Here is an 11,019-nt window from a genome sequence, read left to right as displayed (position 1 = left end):
ACACTCCTTGATACCGTGACTAAGCATACCGCACTTGTAGCAGAAGTTTGGTAGCCGTTCGTACCTGAAATTAATCCAGCGACGCTCCCCTCCTTCTATGGTCACTTGTTTTCCCCTCACTAGGCGTTTCGTAACATCAATTCGAATTCTCACCCTCAAGCACTTTCCCCATTGAACTCCTGACTCCGAAACATCCACATCCAAAACTTCCCCTAACTTAGAGCCTATTACAATCCCAATCTCCCTGGTTCTGCTCTTCAATGGCAGATTGAACATCTGGATCCAAAAAGGAGACCACTTCAGTTCTATCTCCTTAGGAGTTAGATTGGCTTCAAAATCTTGAATGATTACTAACTGTTTCTCATAACTCCACGGACTCATGTCCAAAACTCTCCTCTTTTCCTTTTCGTCACCGAACTCCACCAGAAAAATATCTTCCTCTATCTCTGAAAGATACACTCCCTTTTTTGGTTTCCACATCATCCTTAGATTCTTTCTCAAAGCGTCTAAACTGATACTTCTGTGTGTGAGAACTTTCAAAACAGCGCAGAACTTCCCTTTCTCTATTGCCGCTTTTGTGCTACCACTCCCAAGCTCAACGTCATCCGCCTCTTCCTCCGTAAAAGATAACTTCTTCCATAGCTCTTCCAACTCCTCTGCCATAATTTCCACCCCCAGCTCTACGAAAGATAAAGCTTTTATCGTTTTCTACACCCACCAATTATACATAACAAACCACCGATGACCTTACCAAAGGAAGGTCAGAAAAACTCTTGCAATAGAATGCAAGACGCTCACCTGCTGCTACAAGCCAAAAGGCTAGAGAGCACTCTTAAGGCTTTCTGAGAAGGTGGGCTAAAGGTTCCGAAGCCATTTTTCATGTTAGATGTAGCGCCTTCTAAACCAGTCTCTTGGAGTTTTTTTTTTTTGGGGGGGGAGGGGGGGGGGGGAGGTGGGATGGGATGGCAGTGCTTAAACACTTCAATGCTTAAGTCAGAAAGGGAGAAAATTGTTTAGAAAGAAAAATGACTTAAGAGTGGATTTTTGGCTGAGTATCTGTGTGTACTTTTTGATTCTGTTGTTCCTCTCTTTTATAGTTGTCTCCTATCTTAATGGATAATGAAGGTCTGTATTTATGCTCAATGGCTACTGTGTTATCAATGAGAGCTCTAAAGCGCACAACTCATTTGTTATTGTTACTCCGTTTGTTACGTTTTATTATCAATGCGTGTAATAAAAGTGTAACACTCGTTTGGGTCATCATTAACATGGAATAACAATCTCATGTTATTTTTTGACTCATCAGCTGCCCCCCCCCCCCCCATTCGTAGCCTCGTCTTTGAGATGGGATAAGAACATAAAAGTCTGTCACTTCGTGTTTTGTGTTTGGCGCATTTATTATGATTTAATGTCTTGTCTGCCGCGTGACACGTGTACAGTCAGGATGTCTCCCTCATGTCAGTTTGTCTCGATTTTCCCACGCACGATCTCCTATTTGTTCTGCATTTTTTCCCTTCTTTTCTTTTCTTTCCATTTTCAATTCACCTTTTCTTTTCGTGGTGTTTCATTTACTTAGAGAGCTCTTCTTCCTTTTCTGAGTATTTCTTCATCAACTCGCTTTGTTTATGGGAAGTCTCTTTGAGCTCCCTTCTTTGTTTTTTTGTTCTTATGGTAGATTATTCCTTAGTTTGGTCGAATTGCCCTTCTGTTTCTTTCTTCATTGCTCGTCTGTGTGGTTAGCTTGAGTTTGTAGGTAGGAAACGTTCTAGGGTTAGGTCATTCGTAGAGCGAGACTGTTCTTATAGGTCCATATTGCTCTTTCTTTTTCCCTGGATTCATCATTCAATAGGAGTTGCTTAAACTTTGAAAATGTCGGGTGAGGAGGTTAGGTCGAGTGAGCTTGAAATGGGTTTGTCTTCATCTAAGGACCATGGGGCCCTCGAAGTCACTTCTCCTTCAACCCCTCATAAGGCCTGGGGTATATGTTTTTCCCTTAAAGAGAAGGACAAGAAGAGGATTAGGGATAGGATCCAACTTCCTTCTTCTATAAAGATTAGGATCCCTGACGGTCATAATAAAGCTTGTCACTCTTATGCTGATGAAGTGTGCTTTTATGAGGCTAACTTTGTTAATGGATTGCGTTTTCCCGTCCATCCCTTTATTAGAGAGCTTTTCTTCCTTTTGCAACTCGCTTCGGCCCAGTTAGTGTCAAACTCATGGAGAATAGTAATTTGCTGTATGGTGATATGGATGTTTGCCAATGATGGAGATACCATTAGGATAGATGAATTTCTACACTTCTATCGTCTAAGAAAATCCAAGGATTCGGGTTACTAGGAGTTTAAACCCTAGGGTAGGAGTTCGAGATTGGTTCTTAACTCCCCATTGTCTCTCCAGAATTGGAAAACCACTTTTTTCTTCGTCTCTAGTGATGGTTGGGAGTTCACCACGGGTGAGGACTTAGATGATCCTCCTCAGTTTCTTCTTAGCTAAGGAACTCCTGTGTCTGATGCGCTTTTCTATTTGTTTTCCTTGAATGCATGTAGTTTTCCAACCGGTCGCGGTATTGACGTGGGTACTTTTGTTTTTGCAACTTCCACTTGTCCTCGTTTGAAGAAGAGGTATCACAGCCGTGTCGAAAGGGTTAGAGAGTATCTTGAGACGATTAAGGACTTTAATGAGCTCATCTCTCCTCAATCTCTTTTTCTGCATTTCCTTGGACCAGAGCCTTCTAAGCACATTTGAAGGAACGTTGAGATCGTTAAGAAGAGTAAGTTTGTTGAATTTTCATTTTGGGTAAACTCAATGTACTTGTTGCTTATTCCTTTTTTTTTTTTTTTTTTTTTTTTTTTAGGGTTGACAACGAGATTCAGTAAAGCTAAATTGGTCAAGGTCCAAGAGAAAAGGGCCAAATGAGGTTTGACAGGTGGCCTTTTGACGAGAAAACGTCAGAGAGACATGGAGACTCCTAAGGATGATCCTATGTTGACTTCGCCCATTGCCAAATCTGTTCCTCAATGTCCAGCCTCACCTACTTCTTCTCTGGAGCTGATTGCTTCTATTGATGGTGGTTCCAAACCCAAGGGCAAGTACAAAGCCCTTCCGGGTTCTTTCTAGGACGATGCAGGAGTTGTAGTGCTTAAAGCCCACGAGGCTATATTTGTTAATGATCTTTCTCCCTTGGGGGTGAGGCCATCTCACGAGCTGATGTCATCCTACGTGTACAAGGTTATGCAGGTACAAATTGTGAATGAAGGTTTTGCTCTTTGTTGTGTTCTTTTCTCTCATTCCTCCTCCTCTTTTTTTTTCTTTTTTTTCCGCAGGTGTTAGGTGAATCCTTGTACATTTTGGGGAAGTACTTGGATTATGAGGAGAAGTATGTGAAGGCCAAATCCAAGGTGGAATCTCTTTCTGCTGGGAACGAGTCGCTCAAGGGTCAGATCTCTGCCCTTGCTGACGAGGCCAAAAAGGACAAGGAACTCCTAAGACCCTAGAGAAGAGTATCAACACTGAGAAAGCTTTTTCAAAGTTGAAGGACAAACAGATTGACGAGGCTCTCTTGAAAGTCGAGAAGGCTAGCTTGGAGGCAGTGGAGAAATTCAAAGCTTCAGACGAGTATTCGGATAAGCTTTGTGACTATTATGTGGAAGGTTTCGACCTTCTTCATAATTATTTGGTCAAACATCACCCAGAGTTGGACTTCTCTAACCTTGATATGGAGGCTGTTAAGACCTGTTGGCTGATTGTCAGTCCACAAAAGTGGTTAGAGAAGGTGGAGAAGTTGCTGCTGTTGACAAAGCTATTGATGTTGATCCGTCATCTTTTGTTTTACCTTAGATTTTTTTTTTTTTTTTTTTTTTGGGTAAGATAAAAACACTGTTATTTTCGGGGCTCGCTGTTTTGAGCACATCTACTTGTTTTTTTCTTTTGAACAATCTCTTGGGCTTGTCTGTTTCGAGCATATAATCTATGAATATTTTTCTCTTTGAATTTGTTTGGCAACTGCTTTTTTAACGACGTTGTTGCATGTTGATGATGCCATGCCTGAGTGGCGATTTGAGTTACGTGTTAATAGCTCCAAAATTTTCCAAGTCATATGATGGTGTAGTTATGCATAAATAACCTCTTTTAAGACAATGTTATTATGTATTAATAACTTCTTTTCAAGTCATATGTGAATGACGATTTTGTTACGTGTTAACAACTTTTTCTATGTCATGTATCAATGACGATATTGTCATGTATTAATAACTTTTATTAAGTTATGCATAAACGACGATGTTGTCATGTATAAGTGGCTTTTATTAAGTCATTTATAAATGACGTTGTTGTTATGTATGAATAACTTTTATTAAGTCATGTATAAACGACGATGTTGTTATGTATGAATAACTTTTATTAAGTCATGTATAAATGACGTTGTTGTTGTGAATTAATAACTTTTATTAAGTCATGTATAAATGACGATGTTGTTATGTATTAATAACTTTATTAAATCATGTATGAATGATGATATTTTTATGTATTAATAACTTCATTTTAAGTCATGTACGAATGATTACATTGTTATGTATTAATAAATTCATTTTAAGTCATGTATGAATGACGATTTTGTTATGTATTAATAACTTTTCTCATGCATGAATGGTGCTTGTTAAAACGTATTAATACTTTTTCTAAGTCAAGTATCAATTTGGCCATAAAAAATCAGCTACGCATAATTCTTGAATAGTACTTTTGCCCATGTCTTATTGATAGATAGACAAAATATTCCTTCGGCTATGTAACACAAACAATAATAAAAAGAGGAAATATATCTAAATAAAAGTAAGGATTCTCAAATACTTGGGGATTCTTACTGATAGTATCTTTTTAAGTGTTCTATGTTAGATGGAAGAATTAGTTCTTGGCCATCCAAGGTCTTTAGGTAGTATGATCCTTCTCTGGAGTGGTGAATGACTTGGTAGGGTCCTTCCCTTGCTGGACTTAACTTCCCTTGGGACAAGTCCTTTGTTGCCTACGAGACTTTTCTAAGGATGAGATCACCTATGTTGAATCTTCTCACCTTCACCTTCTTGTTGTAGTACCTAGCCATTGCTCCTTTGTACTTTTCCATCTGCTTCATAGTTTTGTCTCTCACCTCATCGATCAGATCCAAATTATTGTTGAGTTCTTGGTGGTTCCTCTGCTCTTCGTACGCCATGATCTGGATATTCATCAGCCCTACTTCCACCGGTATGAAAGCTTCAATTCCAAACATTAGCCTAAATGGTGTTTCTCCTGTTGGCACACTTGTGGTCATCCTGTACACCTAAAAAACGTTAGGCAGCTCTTCTAGCCATGCACCTTTTACCCCCTCAAGCTGAGTTTTGATAATTTTGAGCAAGTTCATGTTCATCACTTTGGTTTGACCTTTAACCTAAGGGTGTCTTGGATAAGAGTAGTGGTTCTTGATGCCTAAGGCTTGGCAAAATTTGTGATACTTGGGATTGTCAAACTACCTCCCATTGTCCGATATGATTACGTTAGGAATCTCGAACCTGCAGATTATGTTCTTCCATACAAAGCTGGTGATCTTGGTTTCTGTGATCGTCTCTACTGGCTCAGCTTCCACCCATTTCATGAAGTAATTGATTTCGACGATGAGGAACTTACATTGCTTCCTTTCTATGGGGAGTGGTCCCATTATGTTGATCCCGAGCGAAAGGCCATAGAGCGGTTATTAGCGTCATTGGCTCACCTGGTCATGTTTGGATGTTCACAAAGCGTTGGCACTGGTCACAGGTTTTGACGAGGTCATATGCATCCTTTTGTAATGTTGGCCAATGGTGACCTACTCTAAGTGCTTTTCTCGCAAGAGACCTTGCCCCCACGTGGTTACCATAGATTCTTTCATGTATCTCTCAAAGTACATAGTTGGTCTCTTCCTTGTTAGCATAGCAGAGATAAGGAAGGAAGTGTCCTCGTCTGTATAAGACATTGTCAAAAATGACGAAGCGAGCAGCTCTGATCTGTACCTTCCATGCTTTATTCCTGTCTTCTGGGAGTTATCCTTCTTTCAAGTAACGAATGATGGGAGTCATCCATTCATCTCTTTCTTGTATCCTCATCACCTATTCGCCCTCCATGCATAACTCAGGAGATATGCCATGTTCATTTGACGAGGCTAGTCATGCTAAGAAATTAGCTTCAGCATTCTTTGCACGAGGGATTTGTTGGAACTCGACACTGTCGAAGTACTATAGGAGTTCTTTGACGATCTTAAGATACTTCTGCATTCTTTCTTCCTTCGCTTCATAATCTCCTTTTATCTGGCCAACTACAAGCTGAGAATCGGCTTGGATGATGAAGGTCTTAGCTTCAAGTACTCTTGCAAGACTCAATCCTGTTAGAAGTACTTCATACTCGACTTCATTGTTGGTTGCTGGGAACTGTAATCTGACCACGTACTTCAAGATTTCTCCTTCTGGTGATATGAGGACCACACCTACTCCTTCGGCTTTCTTGATGGCCGATCCATCTGTCTGGACCATCCATGTCTTTTTTTGGGGCTCCTCTTCTTCTTGAGGATAAGTGAATTTTGTAATAAAATCAGTGAGGACCTAGGCTTTAATTACCACCTGAGGCCGATATTCTATGTTGAACTAGCCAAGCTCTATAGCCCATTGAACAAGGTGCCCTGTTGCATCTATCTTATTCATCGTCTTTCTTATTGATTGGTTTGTCATAACGACAATGGGATGTGCTTGAAAGTAGTGTCGCAGTTTTCTAGAGGTGACTACTAGAGCAAAGGCGATCTTCTCTAGCCTTAGGTAATTCACTTCAGCTCCTTTGAATGCTTGGCTGGTATAGTACACCAGCCTCTGCACATCCTCCTCTTCCTTGATTAGTGTTAAGCTTACTGCTGTATTGGATACTGCCAAATAGAGGTGCAACTTCTCTCCTATTACTGAAGGGCTTAATAATGGCGGTTGTGTTAGGTATTCTTTTAGCTTTGTCAAGGCTTCTTCGCATTCGACAGCCCACTGAAAGGCCTTCTTCAAGGCTTTGAAGAAGGGCAGGCATTGTCTGTCACTTGAGAGACGAATTTGTTCAATGTTGCAACCTTTCCTGTTAAGCTCTGTACTTCCTTCACTGTCTTTGGAGACTTTATCCCCATTATTGCCATTATCTTGTCTGGATTAGCATCTATGCCCCGTTGAGATACCATGAATACCAAGAATTTCCCTGATGAGACAGCAAAAACATACTTTTTGGGTTTAATTTCATCTTATAATATCGTAGTGTGTCAAAGGTTTCCCTCATGTCATCCAGGTGGTTTGCTTCGTCATTGCTCTTCACCAGCATATCATCTACATATACTTCCACATTTCTTCCTATTTGATGAGAGAACATACAACTCACCAACCTCTGGTATATGGCCCCAGCATTCTTCAGTCTGAAAGGCATCGCCTTGTAACAGTATAGCCCTTGGCTAGTGATGAATGCGGTCTTCTCTTGATCTTCCTTGTCCGTCATGATCTGATTGTAGCCGAAGAAGGCGTCCATGAGCTTAAGAGCTTGTGTTCGATAGTTGAATTTACCAGTTGGTCGATCCGGGGTAAGGGGAAGCTATCCTTCGGGCATGCCTTGTTGAGATCTGTAAAGTCGACACACATCCTCTACTTGCCATTGTCTTTCTTTACCATCACTACATTAGCTAGCCACTTAAGGTAGAACACTTCCCTTATAAAGCCTGCCTCTAAGAGTTTCTCAACCTCTTCTGCTATTGCCTTATTATGTTCAGGCGTAAATATTCTTCATCTTTACTGCACCGGTCTACACTCCTGATTAACATTGAGACGATGCTGGATGACTCTTTTGTCAATTCCTAGCATATCCTCGTGCTTCCAAGCAAAAATGTCCTAGTTCTCTCTTAGGAAGTTTCTTATCTTCATCTTCTCTGAGGCTGAAAGTGCTAAACCTATCTTCAAGACTTTAGACAAATCTCCAAGGATGACCTTAATTTCTTGTGGCACGTCTGACAGTTTAGGAACTGGCTCAAGTTCATCTATCATCAACGAGAGATTTTTCCCTGATGTTAAGGTAGCTTGATAACATTCTCTTGTGAGGACTAGGTCTCCTTTGATTTCCCCTATGCCGTTAGCTATAGGGAATTTCACCTTTAGATAATAGGTCGATGTCGCCTATTTCAACTTGTTGAGTGTTGTTCGTCCAAGGATAATGTTGTACGTCGATGGGCAATCTACCACGAGGAAATCAATCTCCTTGGAGACTTGTGCTAGATAAGTGCCTGCAATTATGGTTAGCTTAACAACACCTTTGGGAATAACCCTGTCCCTAGTGAAACTTATCAATAGGGAAGTGAATGGTCAAAACCTTTCTTTGTTTAGCTTCATTTTTTGAAAGGCTGGTAGATAGATGATGTTTGCTGAGCTTCCATTATCTACCAGTACCTGATGCATGTTGAATTCTTCCATCCTGAGCATTATAACTAGTGGGTCGTCATGGGGCTGCCTAACGCCATGAGCATCCTTCTTGGAAAAGACAATATTTGGTACACTACATCTAAGCGCTTTTGAAGGTGGGAACTGTGAGTGTACACTATTCACTTCTCTTACATACACCATCTTCAGTGATTTTTGGAGGATCCTCCCGCTACCAATCCTCTTGAGATCATCCTTATTTCTCCTATGGGGGCTTTATTGCCCCCCGTCTCGGCTTCCTTTCCTTCTCGTCCCTCTGTTGTCTTCTATATGGCTTCGTTTTTCGTACAAACTTCTACAATTTTCCCTAACGGGTTAATGTTTCTACTTGGTCATTCAGATGCCTACATTCTTCAGTGCGATGCTCGTGGTCCTGGTGGAATCTGCAATACTTTCTTTTTTCTCTTACTTCTACTAGAGCGTAAATAGGTCTGGGCCATTGTAGAGAAGGTTCTTCCTTTATCTGCATTAATATTTGCTCGATAGGCATCACTAAGGGAGTGAAGCTAGTAAACTTAGGCCTTCGATCTAGGAAGTTCTTCTTTTTGTCCAACGCACGTCCAGTGCCTTATGTCTCCTTCTTCCTATCAAGGTTGTGATTGGTTCCTTTGTCTCATTTCCTTTTGGTCGTCAAACCCTTAGTAGTCACAACGTCCTCCGCATTCATATACTTCTGGGCCTTGTGAAGTAGTTCTGCCACTATTTTCAACAGACTCTTGGTGATTGAGAAGAAGAAATTCCCTAGTAGCAATCCTGCTTGGAAGGTCGTCAGGATGACTTGATCTTCCGCTTTCTCCACCTACAACAATTCTTTATTGAAACGCGTCACATATTGCCTCAGCGATTCTCCTTCTGCCTGGTGTATGCTAAGAAGATGCCTAGTAGGCTTCTTGTGTCGTTGTCCTCCAATGAAATGACGAACAAAACCTTTGCTAAGCTGGATGAAGTTTGCAATGGTGCCTAAAGGTTGCTTGCCAAACCTTACCCTGGCTACGCCCTTCAGCGTTGTTGGGAAGGCCCTGCACATTACTTTGTCTAGGGTCATCTGCAGAAGTATCAAAGTTTTGAACGACTCATTGTGATCCAAGGGATCCTTTAAGTCTTCAAAGGACTCTTACTGGGGAAGGCGCAACTTCAGTGGGAATGGACGGTTCAATACTTCTGTGGTGAATGGTTAATCTTTGCTTCATATCATTCCGTCTAAGTTTTCTATAGCTTTATCTTTTACTACATTCCTAAGCTTGTCCATCTCCCTCCTCATAATACGAAGCTCACTTTCCATTCTAGATGAGTTTTCTTTTGACGTTCTTGTCCTCCTATTGGCCTGACTATCCAATCCTTCCTCATTATGGTTTCCTTCGATCCTACGACGCTCTTCTTCATTCTGATTCTCTATAGTCCGCTGTTATTCCTCATTCTAGGATTCAGCGACTCTCCTTAGTTCTTCATTCTAGTGAGTCACTTCTTCCAAGCTGGCTGTTAGGGCTTGGATTTGTTGGGCGGCTTGTTCAGCATCCATCTTGTGCTACGAGGTTCTCTTTTGTCACTTAGGAAAGATGGCTTGAATGATTAGCATTCCTACAGACGGTGCCACACTAATGATGCGAAAAATCACCAAGTTAAGGACCTCGTCTCACTAGATGGACGATCCCGTGGTTGGTCGTGTCTTCGATGCAAACCTGCAAGAAAGCCTAGGAAAGAAGTGTAATACACTAGTGTGTGTTTGCCAAAAACACTTCGATGCTTAAGTTAGGAAGGGAGAAAATTGTTTAGAGAGAAAAATAATTTAAAGTGGATTTTTGGCTGAGTATTTGTATGTACCTTTTGATTCTTTTGTTCCTCTCTTTCATAGTTGTTTCCTATCTTAATGGATAATGAATTTTTGTATTTATGCTCAATGGCTACTTGTTATCAATGAGAGCTCTGAAGCGCACAACTCATTTGTTACTGTTGCTTCTTCCATTGCATTTTATCATCAATGCATGTAATAAATGTGTAACGCTTGTTTGGGTCGTCATTAACATGGAATGACAATCCTATCTTATTATTTGACTCATCAAGGGTGACATCCCAAACACTCGATTGATAATAATTTTGGGGATGTTGTCACCAACCTTGGTGAAAGTCTTCCATGGAGCCTAGAAATGAGTTGATTTGTAATTGGTCTCCCCTATCCACTGGTAACTGTAAGGGTACTGGATTAAAAGGCAACTATAGGTTTGTTGATATAGGCAAGCCTTGAATGATTCCGTGAGATCTCCTCAATTTCCATGTCCAAGGAATGAGCCTTGTTTGTACTTTGTGACAAAAACATTGATGTGCTTGGGGATGGATCAAATTAATGATGCTTGAATTGGTTGTTTGCTCTTCTCTATGTGACTATACCTGAAAGTTAAATTTACTTTATTCAAATTTTAAGTGTGTAATGCCAAAAATATACTTTGATATTGAGGCTTATAGTTGTTTTTTGAACTACCCTTTTAAGAAGGGTAAGACATTTTGGTTGATGAGTACATCTAACATGTAACTTGTA

General features: G+C 40.6%; 1 long non-coding RNA gene across 2 annotated transcripts; it reads left to right on the top strand.

Moving 5' to 3' along the window:
- The first annotated feature begins 1,317 nt into the window (after positions 1-1,317).
- Positions 1,318-3,990, top strand: LOC126706479 (uncharacterized). 2 transcript variants are annotated; one of them, XR_007648606.1, is made up of 4 exons: positions 1,318-2,103; positions 2,223-2,770; positions 2,855-3,237; positions 3,324-3,990. It is a non-coding gene; the product is annotated as an uncharacterized LOC126706479 (long non-coding RNA). The 2 variants fall into 2 exon arrangements; XR_007648605.1 differs by having other exon boundaries at positions 1,318-2,770.
- Positions 3,991-11,019: the final 7,029 nt, after the last annotated feature.

The sequence above is a fragment of the Quercus robur genome, chromosome 11 (genome assembly GCF_932294415.1).
Source record: "Quercus robur chromosome 11, dhQueRobu3.1, whole genome shotgun sequence".
Taxonomy (NCBI): domain Eukaryota; kingdom Viridiplantae; phylum Streptophyta; class Magnoliopsida; order Fagales; family Fagaceae; genus Quercus; species Quercus robur.
This window is presented reverse-complemented; position numbering and strand designations above follow the sequence as displayed.